The sequence below is a fragment of the Prosopis cineraria genome, unplaced genomic scaffold (assembly GCF_029017545.1).
Source record: "Prosopis cineraria cultivar Desert tree isolate PC_DT_omini unplaced genomic scaffold, ASM2901754v1 PC9, whole genome shotgun sequence".
NCBI lineage: Eukaryota > Viridiplantae > Streptophyta > Magnoliopsida > Fabales > Fabaceae > Prosopis > Prosopis cineraria.
The window spans coordinates 875,933-894,589 of record NW_026555340.1 but is presented as its reverse complement, the minus strand read 5'-3'; positions in this window follow the sequence as shown (position 1 = coordinate 894,589).

Below are 18,657 nucleotides of genomic sequence, written 5' to 3'. Positions count from 1 at the left end.
TTTAAAACTTTACTAAACCCACTTTATTAAGCTTACATTAGAGTATAAATACATATAGAAGCAGGGGATACCAATATTTATTCAAAACATTTGAAATTAGATTGTAAATGAAATTTTGCCACAAAAAGGGAAGGTGTGGCATGACGTGATGTACACGTGGCACGGCCTTCCTCCTCTACGCCATGTACCATGACACATTGCATAGAATGTTAATGCCATTGCTATCATTTTGACGATAATAGGGGAGAACTTCTAATGTGCCCTGATTCTCTATCTAATGTTCGATCAAGGTGATATAGGTGTTTATAAAAAAATATTTATATAAAATAACTAATTTCATAGGTTTCAACCATAAATAATTTTACAAAAGAAGTTTGACACCCAAACACAATTAACCACCTTTCCATACTTTATCTCAACAAAGGCGTCTAAAACCTAATACATGTGCCAAAAGCTACAACACTCCATGGACTTAGGACTACTTGCACAGCACGCCATAGTAATAATACAACAAAAATATCTCATTTCCAACCCTCAACCCCTTGAAATCAAAAATAAAAAAAAGGGGAGGTTAGCATTGCATATATTCAAAGTATTTAACCTTTTAAAACATTACAATTATCCTTATAGTTGCACTAGTATTTTGACCCTATAAGAAATAACTCACTTACATGTAATGACTCTAAGGCCAACACACGACACTTTATCATGCAAATTTCTATAATGGAAGTATAACAAAAATGTATTTCCTAGTTGGAAGATATAATCGTAGTTACACATTAAACAAAATAAAGTAAAAGGATTTACAATAGGAATTATAAATTCCTAAGCCTTCATAGCTTTACCTTTATCGACACCAAAGCTGAAGCCTATAAAATGTTAAGAAAGAAGGATGAGTACAACTATTCAGTAACCAAAGTACATTTACCCTATACAAATGCATGCCATTTAATATTTAAAAACATCTAACATACGTCATAAAACATGCAATGCATAAAACACCCTCATACAATTCATAATATTACCACATGCCAATTACTGTAAAGATTACATGTCATTACAGTACTTACAATTTATCATAATATTAATAGCCATGTTACAATTACAAAACTAAACAATTGAGGCTTGCCATAAACTTAGCAACAAGTGACAAGTATAATGCTATGCATGATCATCTCCATTCTTATATCCTCATGATACCTTTGACTAAAACTATAGGATATTTAATCAAACAAGGCTCTGTTCGTATAAATGGACTATCCAGACTCACCAATTATGAGGAGTAATATGGCCAAACACTACTACACTCACTCTAGGACCACAGTCTCTTCCACTTTCAAATCCTTAGGATACCGTGAACCTTATTCTAATCTCCTCAACAAACAGATGGAAACAAGCTAGGTTTAAGTCTTCCGACAAATAGTGGGATAGTCCTTCAACAAATAGCGAGACATGAGCTAGCCTTCACTCATCAAAAGGCAGTCATACCATGTGAATTTGCCTACTTCTCTCTATAAGCAAACTTCCTTCAATATGATCATGCAATGATTCATGCTTATACATATAGCATGTTATGATTCACATAAACATGCTCATTTGATGACTAGCATACACAGCTAAAATCATGTGAGTAACTCATATGTCTCATCAGATATGAATCATTTTCATAAATTCTCATTTAACTTAGTTTCAAGAGACACATGTACAGTTGATTCTCACCAAGAAATAATAATTCCTCATGAATTTCACCTCATTCTATCAATCATAGAAATCAATGATTCTCATTATCCTTTTATCATGTAACAATATATATGCTTAATTAGTTGATAGGAATTGTCGCTTGCCCTTAAAATTAAACTAAAGCTAATCCTTATGCAATATAGGGCTAACCCTAGGTCATCTCCCAAGGAATGGTTTTAAGTCTAATTTAAAGTTATCTAGTGAAATAAATCACCTAAAGTTTGAAGTTGATTAACTAATTGCTAACCTAATTATCTAGTGAATTAAACTAGAAAACTAATCCTAATTGTGAATGAAGTAGCTTCCCTATTCAAGTAGGAACCCTAAGGTGTTGTTAATGGAAGAATCCTAATTCTTAATCAAACATGGTAGCTCACTCAACTCCTTTCCCTTGGCTAAAAAAGATATTTACCTAAGACAACTATCTCAAGTACCTTAGCTTCACTAATTCAATTCCCTAAGTGCTATTACAAGTCCCCTAGGTAACCTTACTAGCTTAGTTCTAAAATTAACCAAGTATTAAGTTAAAATTCATTTATAATTGCCACTGCTCAAAGCTGTACCCAAGCTCAAAACTATGAAAACTCAAGCAACTCATCAAGTATTCACCATACAATTACATGTTAGGCTAATACAAGACGTTTACAAATTGAAATCACATATTACAATGTAAATTCATGAGGAGGCCAAAAATTTTAGCAGCAACAAGAGCATGAAATTCAACTAAATAATCTTGTTTCAACATCACAAATTATAAACAACCATGAAACTAAAGTCAAATTGAACCACAATCAACAATAGTCATAATATTCTAATGGAATTGAAACAAAATGAAGAAATAGTTAAGCTTAGCCAAGTGAAGACTTCAAAACTCCTTTTCCATCAACTCTCCCCTAGGATTCCATGAAGACTCTAGCTAGAAAATATCAAAAGAATCTTGCTTCCTCCATGAACGCCATGTGGCTGAGAGGTTTGCTCCATAATTTTGATGAATTGAGCTCAAATCTTCTTCCAAATAGTTAGGGTGTGGTCAACCTTGAGAGGAGAAGAGAATGGTGGAAATTTTGAGTGGATTTGATGGAGAAATCATGAAGAAATAGGAGCTGAAAGTGTGCTGGAAATGTAGAGAGAAGGAGGAGAAAATGAAGAACACCAAGAACAAGAGAGAGAAAATGTGGAAGATGAAAATGAATGAGTGTTGGATCTGATTTTTTGAGTGAAATGGAGTGCTCCTACTTGTTTACCATCAGTTGAAGGCTTAATTAAAAAATAAGAAAAGAAATTAAAATGAAAATAGGAGCCTTGTCACACTTGTAAGGTGGCAACCTCTTATTAGTTTGTAAATGATTCTAATGTGTGTATAATTTTCCATGTATCATCCATATCATTTAAACTAATTTAATCTCCCAAAAATAGCATAAATCACGTGCAAATGCTCAGCCATTGACTTCAAGAAGTGTTGAGTTCAACTACCCAATTGATGCACAAGTCACATGTCACTTATGTCACATAAATCATATAAATCAATTAAATAACATGTGACATAATAAAATATAATTAATGTTCATAATAAAAATAATCAAGTTCGAGGTTGCACAAAATTATATAAGAATTTTCACACAAAAGTAAACCACAAACTAGGTCAAACTAAAACACTTTAGAAAGTGTTGAATTTTTATTTAATTACTCCCAAACTAAAGTGAATTTTAAAATATAATTTCACCACTTATCAACTAGACATAAAATGAACTTTGCCAATTTTTCTTGTACATTTTCTCAAAAGTTTATTTTTTAGACAAAAATGCACCTAGTGTACTAAACCTAAAAACTTAAGCAAAATTTCAAATTTAATGCAATATGTGCACTTGAAAGTAATACATCATTAATAAAAAGGTCCTAATTGACAAATAAAAGTGGATAAAAAATATGTTCTATCATTAGTCCAACCATAATCAAGCAAAACCCCTTGTTCACAAATTTCTCTTATCAAATATGCGCGTGCGCATGGGCACACACAAGAAGGCCTATCATTTCACAAGTAAACTTTCCATGTAAAATTCATAATTTAAAATCACTACCAACTAACAAGAAAATGCACAAAAGTAGATTTTCCCTGCATACTTCAAACATTTAAGATGTCAAAAGTTTACCCCTTAATTACAACTTGCTTCCAAGGCTATTACCAAGCCCAACAGGCAACAGACAATTTATATATAATTAATCATATCAAATACTATTAATAGCATCGTATATAGGCTTCCGACTTCCTATTTCAACACTTAATAATCTCTACCTCACAACTACCCCTAATTACTCACACCCAAAGGTTATATTAACTTGTAACAATTCCAACTAACCTTATTAACTCATTTTGAACCATTATGGCTGTCATCACTTCCCAACAACTACATTTATGGCTTTTCATCTGGCATTTTTGTTCATATTTATGAGTCCAAGGTCAAGGATGCTTAAAGTCATAAATGTAAGGTTTAAATATCCTAAAAAACTCTCATTACCTTTATTAAGTTAATGGATTAAGACCCATAACCTCTATGTCCTGAAAATCACTACTCAAGATAGACCTTAAATTAAAATCTCTTAAAAAGAGGAAGAGGGAGGAAGATTAGAGCTAAGGAAACTCACCCCAAGTGATAACAAACTTCAAAATGTCTTTGGACCTCCAGCAATTCAAACCCTAACAGACTTGTTAGCGTGTTATTCATCCTCTCCCTCTTTCTCTTCTAATTTTTAAACTTACATACTTAGACTTATCAAATTTACAAGCCATATGCTGTGATGCATGCTACACAAGTTGTTTCGTGTGGCATAAAAAGCCCCCTTCATGCCTGTTTAGTCCATGTGCTGTAACAAACACTGCTAGCAATAGTGTGTGACACAGAGAGCTCCCCCATCATATTTAGCCTCTTACACCCTAACAGATTCTATACATGCAGTGTTGCATGGCATAGAGTGACACTTCCTTATTTTTCTTCCTTCTTTGGGCCCAAGTATCCCAAACTCCATTCTAGACCCTATCTTGAAGTTGAAACTAAAGCCTAAAAGGTCCATTAGTCCTCTTTAATCTTCCTCTAATCCAAATCTTCTTATATTTACACAACCTCTCAATTAGTTTGATTAATTAGGAAGTTAAAATCAAGATGTTACATCAAGAGTCAACTTGCTCAAATTTAAAAAAAAAAAGAGCTCTAAGTTGGCAAATATACATTAACTAACAAAATGAGTCATAACAATATAAGTGGTGTCCCACATACCAAATCTAAGCCTCATCTGCTTCTTTGGTTGGGCTTGCTTTTGTAAAATATTAATCACAGAGAATGAGACACAAATGTCCCAATAACCAAACCATTATACTATGATGCATGCCAAGCAACTAATATGTGATTTGCTAAGTAAGGCAAACAAGCATAGTTCCAAACAATCAAAATCAAATAGTTACAACAAAAATTTGCACATGACCCCATCTGAACCTTCTTACTCCTAGGTCTATGCCTGATACTTAACTCACCCAGCCAAAGATAAGTTAGTTCAAGCTTTAGATTCTACTCATGGATCAAATGAAGGCAAATCGAAACCATGAACTATTAATTTAATTCAAGAATGATTCTTCAATTTTAATTAAAAAATGGTTTTTTTCCTAATGAGATAAGAAAATTCAAATTGAGACACAACTAGTTAGTATTTATTTTTCAAGAAAAATCTCATTTCAATTATAACAAAAATTATTAGTATATGTAAAACCTAGAATACAAATTGTTATGTAGATATTATCTTATCAGTATATAATGTCTATAAGGGATTTTTTTTAAAAAAAAATTGTATCACATGATATATGATCAACTTTGTATAGTATAGATCCCTTTCCAATCCGAACAAGTCATGCATTTATATTTTTTCAAACAAGTGTTAATCCAAACAATTTAATCACAATTTCAAACAAAAATTTATCTCATACGCATAATATATATATATATAATTTCATCCCACTAACAATATATATTTCCAAACAAATCATATGCATTCCCAACATAATAATTTTCGAACAATAATTCATTTCATAAAACACACATTACTAATCACATAACACACCATAATTAATAAAAGTTACCTTAATGCCTTAGCAAACAACTTCCCCGTAAAAGTGGTTTACCATAGCCAACGACTTCAATACTACAATCTACATATGATATAATGCTAAACATAATTAATAATTATGATTAAGCAATAATCACTTCCTAATTCTAGGGTTAGGTTAATTAGTCTCTTAGCCAACACCCTTCCACTCACTCAAATCTCAAACTCAATCATCTCCATCATTAATCCTGTTATAATACACCCATTTAATCAATAATTATCCTAGTTAACCTCTTGGAGACCTTAACCTGGCATCTAATAATTCCCAAAAGAAAAAAAATCAAGAGCATGGTCCAAGCTTCAAATCATCATCCCAACACCTTACAAACATTTATGTAAACCCAAATTTTTCTCTAAACTTTAATTTCTTAAAAAAAAAACTCCAATATAATTTACTACCACAAAACAAATTTCTCCATTCCAAATATATTTATATAATTCAATAACCTCATGAGAGTCATTAAATAACAATAATTTACTCAAGTCTTTCTTAATATAAAAATTCTAACATTTAAAATTCCCAACAAAATCACTACTGTTCATATTCTATCATAAACCTTAAAACCAATCCTTTAATCATTAATATAACTTCCATTAATTAACTTAAAATAAACCATTACATTTGAAATATAACACTACCAAAATCAACTCTAATTTTAATTCCTCAAATCAAGCAATTAGGCAAAATCTAAATCATACAAACTCTTATTCCAACATCATTATCTCCATAAAAACTAAATAATCAATTGCAATATCCAAATCCACCATTGTCAAGAATTCAGAAAATGAGGAAGAAAATATGCTTAGAAAAATATTTAGAAAATTTACCTAAATTTAGAAAACTTCAAATCAACCTCAAGGTATCATATAATAGAACCTACCCTTAGAAATCTCTTCCTCTCAGTGACTCTATTTCGCTAAGTGCACTGTGCTCTCCTGTATATCGCCAAAACGTAAAGAAGTGCTGGGAGAGATGACAGAATGAAAGTTAACTTGCTGGAGGTATTCTAAAAATCCCACACATGGGCTACGGTTATTAGGCAATGGTTATTTTGTGATGGCCCATTATACCCATTCATTACAACATATTTTTGTTTTTCCCCCCCTCTCTCATTTCTATCCATTTCATTTCATGAAACCTTTTCTGTTCCTTTTCTTTCCTATTTTTTTATGAATTAATATGTCATTTAAACATTAAATTATAAGTCGAGGGATGATTTAAATCCTAAATTTATATTTGATATATTTTAAATATTAAATAATTAAACTTGAGGCAATTTCACCTCATTATTAAATTAAAACAAATGTCCAATACTTTTAAGAAAATGAGGCCTGGTGTGTAATTTTTTCACTCTCCCTCTCTCTCTTACCCTTGTTTGAGAAAAATTACATATTAGGCTATATATCTTTAAAAAGTAACAAACATTTATTTTAATTTAATAACAGGGGCAAAATTATCTTAAATTTAATTGTTTATAGTTCAAAATGTACCAAAGATGATTTTATAGTGCAAATCACTCCTAAACCTAAAGTTCAGGGTCCAAATTGCATATTAGCCCCTTTTTTATTGTTTATTATATTTTTTTACTTTCTTTTATTTTATGTATTCTTATTCTATTGTATATTTATCTTTGAAAATGTTTTAATTCTCTTCCATAATTATTTAGCATTGATTTAAAATTGTATTACAGTCATAAAATAAAACTCTACTTGTGTAATTTTTTTTATACATAATTTTCATGATATTCTGATAATTTCCCAAGCGTAAAAGTAATATATATATATATATATATATATTCTATTTAAAAAATATTAGTTTCGGATGATGTCCTAAATTAAGTCCAATATTTATCTAATAAATTTAACTTCCTTGAAATGCTCTCTAATTACTATTAACTTCAATTAACTTTTCAAATTAAAATCATGATATTACAACTCTTTCCTTCTTTTAAGAATGTTATTCTCAAAATTCAATGCACCTAATCATCCACAATGAACTCCTTATCTCATCACATTTGCTTTCTTGAAAGTAGTTCCTGAAGTGCTTATCACTATAACAACTATATATAATTTTGTCACTTCAAGCATATTCCTTTGTCCCGTGTCTAGATCCAACCTCCACACTCTAGTAAAAAGGATGCCTCATTTCATAGGCTTATCAGTACAAATTATTTATTCCTTATAATGGCGGAGATTAATTAAAATTTTATCAAGATTTTGTAAGGATAACAATCACTTGTCCGGCTTTGAAATTTCCGGTAGACCCTTGTCCATTACAAGTTGAGTAACACCCAACTTCCACAAATCAATATACCATGACTCCGCTTTGCTACTCTAATTCACATTTTCTGGTAATATTATTATTTGCATAACTTTCCAAACATTTCATCCTTACTAATCCATGATCCCCAAATTTTGAAATTTTATTGGCATGGTTAAAGTACAGCAAGCCTTCTCCAATTTTCTAGAATTATTATTTCTTTCTTCTACTAGTAACACCTCAACTTCTTGCCATATACATTGCTGCCACAATTCAACCTTTCAAGCGTTTCACATGGATATCAATTGCTTGAAATCGTAGGTTCCAACTAATATCCTATAGTAGTTTAATCATTCTTTCCATTTTCACATCACTTTTAACATTAATTACACCATGTTATTAGGAATTGAAATTCGCCTTAATACCACATCTAACATTTTCCTATATCAATCACTCTGAATAGCCTTTGATTATTTGTCAAACACTATACTATTATTAATAACATTCCTTACACTATAAGTTCACCTTTTAGCACTAAGATCAATTTGGTTTGTTGTCTTGAGGTTGTTCCTAGAAAATTTTGCACCTAATAAGAGCCCTACTCATCCATACACTCTTTCATTCCCGTTCTAACAAATATATGTGTTATGCCTCCATTAATTTACAGTCAGTTTCAAATTATAGAATAACTTGCTTTTGGGTTGAAAATTTTCAAAATGAGCAAATCAAGTGGTGTTAAAATGAAAACAATTGGGTCATAGCAAAATGTGAAATCTTAGAATACTTTCATTAATTGTTAACACGAGTAAACGCTTATTAAAGTAATGCTTTAAGCATTGAGGGTTAAAAGTAAGTCTCATTTCACTTCAAAGATTCCCTTGATTTCATATATTAAAAACTAGCTTGCTTATGAGTTTATATATATCTTGCATGTCATGGAGTCAAGCTTGCATGTGAGTTTCTTTCAGTGTTTATGCTGGCCGAAATTTTAAGCATACTTTCTAGACTGGATTAAAGTTTTAGAATCTTGGAAAATTCTGTTTAATGTTGATGCATGTGTATATTGAAGGATGGAAGTGTTTTATAGTATGTTCTAGATTCAAACCAATAAGATAATCTACGAGCTACATGCACAAGTTCATCATTGTCCAGTTTTGACTCAGCTTGATTGAGTGATAGTTTTTGACCTGTATACTTTGTTTCTGGCTACGAAATTTAGATTATAGAGTACATGATAATATTTAAAATGAGTTCTATTTCGTTATGAACAAAGAAGTATAGAAAAATTTATGATTTTTCTAATTTGATGCCATAAATCTTGAAATTACTGGGAGTGATTTTAACTATAGTAAACTTTGCTTGTGATTATGGAAGTATAAGTTCTCAAAGTTGTCCATGTAATATTTTTATCTTAAAGTTTAATAGGAAAAAATGGAAAACAGAATGATGCTCAAAGGAGTTTTTTAGAATTACTTATGGATTTTTAAATTTTGAGTTTGAAATCTAGAAAAGTGACGTTTTAATCTGGAATAGTGGGATTCTTGAGGCAGGGGGTCCTCTAGAAATGATTTTCCCTCTAAAGAGGACATTACAATGTTTATTTAGAGACCAAAACTAGCCCAAATGAAATTTCTAAAATTAGTTATGATTTTTTAAAATTAATGTGTAATTTTGGAAATAAATTAATTGCATAGAAACTTGAGAATTCCCAAATCCAAGTTAGTAGGCTATAAGTACCATGATTTAGGCCTAGACTACACTTGGGATAGTAAGACACTTGTTGCCACCTAAAGTTTGTCACCATGGGCTAACAGGGTTATGTTTTTATAGTATAGTCTTAAAGCATTTAGCCAGTACAAGTCATCCAGTTTAGTTCCTAAGTTCAGTTAAGCCAGGGTAGACTATGGTGCATTCTTTAACTACTAAAGATGTCTAGTGTGAATGTTGAACCCCTAGCATTATTTTCTATGATATGATTTATTGATCATGAGAGTGCTCTGAAGTTAGTGGTGCATAAAGAAGAGACAATAGTAGGTAGTGAACCATACATAAACTCTTGTATTTTCTTCATTAGCATGATATTAAATGATTTATATGCCATGATGATTATGAAATGTTTAGTTTATGATGTTTATGAAAATGAGAATAATGATGCTGTATTTCCTTGGCCAATTTGATTGTTCATGCTATGCTATGAAAGTGATGTTTTCATGGCTTCTTAGCAGCAGTTTAGATGAAACATTTCTTTTATGTGGTTTTTAAAGTAATATATTTAAACTATATTATTGACATGTTTGAGATGCTTGAGTTGTGTAGTTTGCTATTGGGATTCTTTGAATCTCACCCCTTTTGACAAACCTTAGAGGCACAAATGGGACTGACAAGTAGAAGGCTAAGGGGTATATTTTAAGGAAAGTAAAGTCTTAAATAGTATTCCCAAGCTAAATAGTGATTGATGTCTTCTTATTTAATTTAGTTAGGTATGCCATGTGTTTTAAAGAAAAATAATTTTTATTAATCAAAAGGAGATGTTTAAGTTAAGAGCAAAGTTTTAAAAGTTTTGTTGTAGATGTTTTTAGAAATGCTCTTAAACTAATGTCCGATTGTTAGATGGCATACTTAGTAGAGCAGAGTTAGTATGTCACATAAAGCCCTCAAGAATACCCATGAAACAAAAATATCTTTATAACTATTTCACTGTGACCTATAACAACAACTATACATATATATTAACCAAGTTTCTTATGAACTTTAATAGTTTTATGACTTACAATCATTTCTAACTCAAATTTTATATACTCATCATTTGTTATTAATTTATAAGTGCTCGATATCTTCATTTTCCTATCTTTTTTTCACTTTGCTACACCACGAATCTAAACCTCTTACTGCTTAACAAGAGGAATATTGGATAAATATCTTATTCAATTTTTCACTAATGACCTTGTCGATTTGGGATAAAATATAGGTACTAATTGAAGAGATGGATAATTCTACTACCCATGTTGAAAAAGGTCTAAAAAGAAACCACAATTTCTATTTTCAACTAACTATTTCCTCCACTGATTTCATACACCCTCAATAGGATTTCAATTTATTTCCTTGCTTTGCCCCAGAATTACATTGCTTTGAGGCACAAGCTCATTAGAAACATGCTCTTACTTTCTTAGTCTCATATCCTTTCTCCCTTCCTAAAGGATGAAACTATATACAAACAAGTTAGTTTAACCATGATAACAATAGCCATCCAAGAATAAAGCACCCACACTACAATGTATATTTGTCGACCGAGCTATATGCAATGCACAATTACCACACAATTTATTAGAATCAACAACACACAGTCTCAAAACAAGAGTCTTTGATACCAAAATGTAGCACTCTACTTCTTCAAACCGTTTTAGTTCCTCTAATAACTTGATTAACCAAAATCTCAACTTTTAAACACCTACCATGGTAGAAAAAATTAAAGATATTTTTGTTTCAAAGTCCTGCCATGGTAATAAAGAGTTTTCCATGGTAGAAAGAAAGCAAGATATAATTTAAAAATCTTACTATATATGGTAGAAAAAAAGACTCTATCATAGTAATTAAGAATCAAAACAACTTTCTAAATATTTACCATAGTAAAAAAAGATGTTCATTCATTAAAGAAATCAATTTTGAAATCAACTATCATGGTAGAAAAATATCTACTATGGTAAAAAAAATCTACCATTATAGAGAGAGTTAAACTTACCAAATAAGGCCTACTTTGGTGAATATAAGTTTTCTGAATCAATAAAATTAACCTAATGGGACCCCATTGGCAAAATAAGAGTTTGAAAATCCAATTATTATAATAAAATATAGACAACATGAAATCAAAGTTTCTAGGAACATTCTAGTCTAAAACATTATCTTTTTTCCCACAAATATTCAAGCATAGTGATTCAAGGGTCCCCCCAAATATACAACCAAGGCTAAATATAAGCTTTGGTTTAATACCATTTGCTTTCAAGTAGGATCTAAATTCTCAAAACCCATTTAGGGCCTAAAAAACAATTTTCCAAACATTTTACATAACAACTCACAAATCAAAGCTAGAGCCAGTAATTCTAGAAAGAATTTTTGACAGAAAGAATTTTAAGGTTTGTGAGATTTCAAATTTTTGAGTATTTTTATTAAGTATTTAGTTGTCAATAGAGCAAATAATCCTAGAATAAGAGTTTGTATGATTTACATTTTCCCAAATAGTTGATTTGAGGAATCAAAGTTAGGTTTTAATTGAGAAAATAATTACTTGTGATTATAGTGGTGGTTACTTTGAATTTAATAGATAGATTATGTTTATTTGAGGTTATATTGAAGATTAATCAGTTTAATTTGATGGTTGAGATTGAAATTCACAAAATGAATATTTTGAATATATCACTAAGTGTAGAAAAATTGTAATTTAAGGCTTATAGGTTAAACTCTAAACTAATGTGGCCAAGATTTTATTAGACCAGAATTTTTAAAGTGATGACTAGAAATTTATTTGGATATATAAGAATATTTATAAGGTATTGGGATAATGATTTGACACTTGGATCAAGCTCTAAATTTTAGATTTATTAAGTGTGAAAATTTAAGGTTCCTAAGAGATTAATTATAATGATTAGAGATTAAATGAGTGCATTATAAGTGAATTAATGATGGAGATGATTAAGTTTTAAGATTTAAAGTGCATGGAAGGGTGTTGCGTTAATAACATTAATTAACCTAATATTAGGATTAGTGTTTAATCATAAGTATTAATTATATTTGACATTATTATGCATGTAGATTGTAATGTTGGTAATCATTATGTTGAAGAGCCGCATGTATGGGGAAATTTAATTGCTAGGAGCGAAGATAACCTTTACTACTATGTTATGGTGTGTGTTATGTGATTGGTTACGTGTATTTTATTTAAATTAAGTGTTGTTTGGAAAATACATGTTTGGGAAACGTATAATTATTGTTTGGAAATAAATTACTAGTGGGATGAAAAATTGATATATATATATATATATATATAAAATTATGTTTGGTATGAAATTGTTATGTTTGAAAATATATAATATGGTTTGGAATTTGTAATTGTTCGGGATCATATATGCATGACTTGTTTGGTTGTGGGAGGTTATTTAGGAGACTTTTGTTTGGAAATAAAAGGTATGCCCTCTTCCAATTCATGAGTGGCACTTTGTTGCTTGAACTAGCTCACCTTTAGCGTCAAGCATGGACTTAGGTCCTAAAAAAAGGAAGAGATAAGGTGATAGTTTAGCATATTTTATTTGGCTATGTTCGAAATTGTTTGGAAACTATTTTATATACCCCATTTAGCAATTACATAATTAGTTGCATGACATGCATTATGGCATAGTTGTTGGATAGGGAGGCACAACGGAAGATTAAAATTTTAAAGTCCCTATCTTGATATAGACCGAACGAACTCGTTTAAGTCAAGGTGGATAGAAGAGTTACCTTTTTAATTCTTTGAAGTTGGCGCACATTTGAATCTCAGGAGCTAACAACGTAGATCTACTCCCTCTATCGGTATCCACACGAACAGCTCTCTAACTCGAACAGCGTGCTAGGGCTCTCAACGTCCGTTCTTCTTTAAACGTTAATTTTTCTTTCTATAGGGTGTTTCGTGGCTCTCAGAGTGTTTTTGCCGTCAGAACTTTTCTAACTCTCTCTCTGCCTTCATAAGGATGTCCCTATCTATATATAGTATATAGATAAGGGTTTTTATCTTCCACTTAAAAGCTCACGAAAATTTAATTAAATTTATCTCATAAATTTAATCTATATATATCTAATTCAAATTTATCTTATAAATTTAAATTATAAAAATGACATGATATTTTCTCTTATCATGTTAGTTATTAAATTTAATCTATCATATAAAATTAAATTTAAAATTAACATAAGATAATATAATATAATATAACATAATATATATATATATATATCACATATACATATTATATTTATATTTATATATACGAATATATATATATACATATATATTTCAAATATATATATATATATTATCTATATTTAATTTTATATCTCATATACATATATCATATATATATATCTGATATATATATATATATACATATATGGATATATATATATATATATTTCAAATATATATATATACATATATATAAAATTATATTTTGAATTTTATATTTCATAAAATATATATATAAATATTTATCAAATAAATATTCAAATATATATATAGTTCATTCACTCTATATTACATTCATTGAATCTAGACATATTCCAGATTCAACGAACTTGGACATTATAGTTCGAGTTGGGCCGTTCTTGTGTGTGACCTTGTAGGCCTATATGAAATTGGCAGTGGGCTAATTACACTATTAGCCCACAAGTTACAAGTGGCCTCTAGCAAGACATTGTAACTACCCAATTCACATGGGGATTGATGATCCAATGTAACCTATCATACAACCATATCACATTCCTTTTATCATACGATATTTCAGTCAAGTATAAGACATGGAATTATCATTTTCCTTTACCTGACCATTACTTTCTCGATCTCTGAGTAGATTGATAGTAGCAATAGAAAAACCCTTTCCATTGTAGTATGGCCATATATTTTCTTAGTCTTACTCATCGAGGGGCCCAGTAATATCTCTCACTTAATGTGAGGGACAAATTTCATCTTGACCACTCATATTTCTCTACATGAATATCACTAAACTCAATCATAGCCTTTATGATCACCTGGTCAAAGGTGACTTTTAACTAGGTCAAAGTTCAGTGGTCATCATGTAGGAATCCATGATAATCTCAGGTCAAAGGGCTTAGTGATATAGTTACATATGAGATAAGCTTATGACTTGTACCATGCAGCTTTTTCATAGTAGGTCGGTTTAGTTCCTTGTACTCTTTCAAGTGCCTATGACTTTAATTTATATCTCTATAATTAATCAAATTCATACCAGTCTTGTTTCATCTATGATCCCTCAAAGATAACTGACCAGGAACATTTAGGACAATCACTATAGTTTGTCCAGGGATACAATTATCATATTGAACATGCAATTGTTATGATAACAAAAGAGAAATTCATTAAATAACAATGTGCATAGTACAATGATTGGCCCTAGGATACAATTTCCAACAATAGTAATTTTAGTTATTAAGACATTTGTGTCTCATTCTCCATGATTAATATTTTTACAAGAGCGAGTCTAACCGAAGAAGTACTTGAGGCTTACACTTGGTGTATGAAACACTAGTGTGCTAGCCATAAGAATTATGTCTGAAACTCATTATCTTAATTTGCTATGTTGAATGATTTATATGTATTTTGAAGATGAATTTAATTATATTCAATTTTGTATAAATTGTGTAGGATGGCTATAACCTAACTATGAATTTTATCTATGTTTAGTTGATGATAGGAATTGTATATGATGAAGTGGATAATTATGTTGTAGTCAAGTTATTCATACTAAATGTTGGCTTTGATTTGTGTAGTGAAGTTTATTATTTGGGAACTGTCGTTTAGGCCCTAAATGAGTTTATAAATATAGTTTTTCATATGAAAATGATTGGGTATCAAGCCAAAGCCAACAAATAGATTTTGTTGTATATTTTAGGGTGAACACTTGAATAACTTGTTTGGATATTTTGGAAATAATTATGCGATGTTTTAGTTTAAAAATGTCACTGGGAACTCTGATTTTATGTATATATAATTTATTACATAATGTAGTTTTCCAAATCTTGTTTTGAAAATGGTATCTCATTAGCTAGATCTTTTTATGTTTTAGTAAACTTTTAAATTATCATGGTATGACTTATTCATTATGATCAATTATTTTCTGTCATGGTAGAATCTTTTCTACCATGATAGTCTTTCTATAAAATATTTTATTAAATTATGAAAAATCATTTCTCTACCATGGTAAATTTTTATAAAGTTTTATTAAATAAGGATTCATTAAAAATGGAGTGTTATAGAATTTATTCTTTATTTTCTTTTGTTTATTTTCCCATTGAACATTATTTTTTGTCTATAAGAATTTACATATGCTTTTATATTTATCTCTCTTATTTTAATGGGTTAAAGTGCATTTTTACCCTTATTTTTTTTTTCAAGGAGCGCTAATCACCCTATACTAATAGATGAGGAAAATTTCCCCTTGAACTATTTTTCTAAGGAGCAAAAAACCTCATCTATTAATCAACCATTAATTTTGCTGTTTTTTGGTGATATGACAAGTGTGTGGGCTTCATGCATAGTGACATATAAGACTCTGATCATGTCTTTTGATGCTAGTTTGCCTTTGAACTTTTTCGCTAAAAATGCTAGACACCCTCAAGTATTTTTCTAAGAGCATTAGGCACCTTAAAATTTTGTTAAAATAAAATTTAATAAATACTCCTAAAGTATTAAATATTTTCATATTTAATAATTAAATATTATTATTTATAAATATTCATCTAACATTTACAAATTATTTTTAAAATATTGATAACTTAAACTAAGATTTTCATGAATTTATAGATGATTTGTTATTTTTTATATATCGATCTCCAAGCCTTTCTCCAAAATAGTGCCTAGATCATTACGTTTTTCGTGTGGGTCAGAATTTACTTACATTTTTAATATTAGTTAAGTTTCTTAAATTTTTAAGTCCTTCTCTATAATTTTTTTGGTCAACTAATGATCTTCCTCTAAAATATTGTGCCACCCAAATTTAATACTCTCTGTATGCTACATTGTTGGGGGTAAAATTAGAAACATGATAGATCGTGACCAACAATATGCTAATAAAAAGGCTTATTTAAAAAATATCAATTGTCTCATTAATGTGCTATAAGAAAAGTTACTCAACAAGAGAATGAAGAGATGAGGAAAAAAATTCCTTTATCAATTGGAGGTTCATTCACTTCGTTTTTGATAAAAAAAATTTAAAAAACATCAAAAATATTAAAATATTAAATTGGGTGGTGTAATAGTTTAGAGGAAAAACATTAGTTGATTAAAAAAATTATAAAGAATGACGTAAAAATTTAAGGAACTCAATCAATGTTAAAATTTTGATTGATATATAAAATATTGCAAGTCATTTATATATTTCTGAAAAACTAATTTGAGTTGTTGATATTTAAAAAATAATTTATAAATTTTGGATGAATATTTATAAATAATAATATTTATTATTTTAAATTTTTTTATTAAATTTTATTTTAACAAAACTTTAAGGTGCCTAGCACTTTTAAAAAAAGACTTCAAGGGTAAATTAGCACTAAAGAACATTATTAAAATCTTACATGTCATTATGTGTGGGGCCCATGAAAATGTCATGTCAGCAAAAAAGGCAATGCAACTAGAAATTAAATGCAAGAAGGGATTTAATAAAATAAAGACTTGGACAATACCATAATCACTATGACAACACCTTAATTGGCAAATAAACAAGATAATAACCTCATATGATACTCAACAAAGTATCACAAAGTTTAATTCCAACAACCATTATCCTTACAATGTCATGAGCATCAAAATTCAAGAAATTAAACAAGAGGTAGGATATAAGAGAAACTCCCAAAATCCAAGAGCTTAAAGAGAGATCATCCATACATCCTAGAAAGAGAAAATAAGCTTAGCCACGCCTTATTAGCATCCCCATAGCTTCTCCTTATTGAACAACTTTGGAAATCATCATGGATGAAGACCTTGAGATTTGGCCAGGATGGAAATGGAGTAGATGATGGATTTTTTTTAATGTGTTTTGGTAAGAACTATTAGGGGAGTTGAATGCTGTGTTTGGATGGTGAAATGAAGGGTTTTAAGGTGAAGTGGTGGAATGGAGGCTAGGATTCATGGGTGTTCTTGAGAAAGAAGATGAAAATGAATGGAGGTGGAAGATGAGTGAAAAATGTGAATGAGGGGCTGTTGATATGGAGCACAAAATTCTGATATTTTGGAGGTTTTGGGGCTGACTTAGATCAATCTAATGGCTAGGAATCATACCTACCAAGTATACTAAAGTGATGTGAGCCTTGTGTGCATCTAAGGGTCCTTTCACATGGTGTTTCATATGTGGCCAAGAATTTTGAGAATGAATTATTTAAATGATAATAAATGGAAATAAAAGGCATCTAATAATCTTAGAATGGATGGAGAAATTCAAAAATAACATGATGGAGATGATGGAAAAATACATACCAAAAATAAGGAAAAAGGGAATTAATTTTGGAAGATGAGATTGTCATAACTATCCTCATGCTTTCTTGAGATTTCATCAATCATTTGTGACCTTTTGATCATCAAAATAGATAATCCAAGGGCTTCAATTTCATGCAAGGGGCTGCCATCATCATCCAAGATCTTCCCATAGCCTAAAACACATAATGAACTCATTAAATAGCAAGTTGTGCACAAATAATTTTATGTGTCTTATGAATATATCTAACTTAGGTGTAAATTATGAAAATATCAT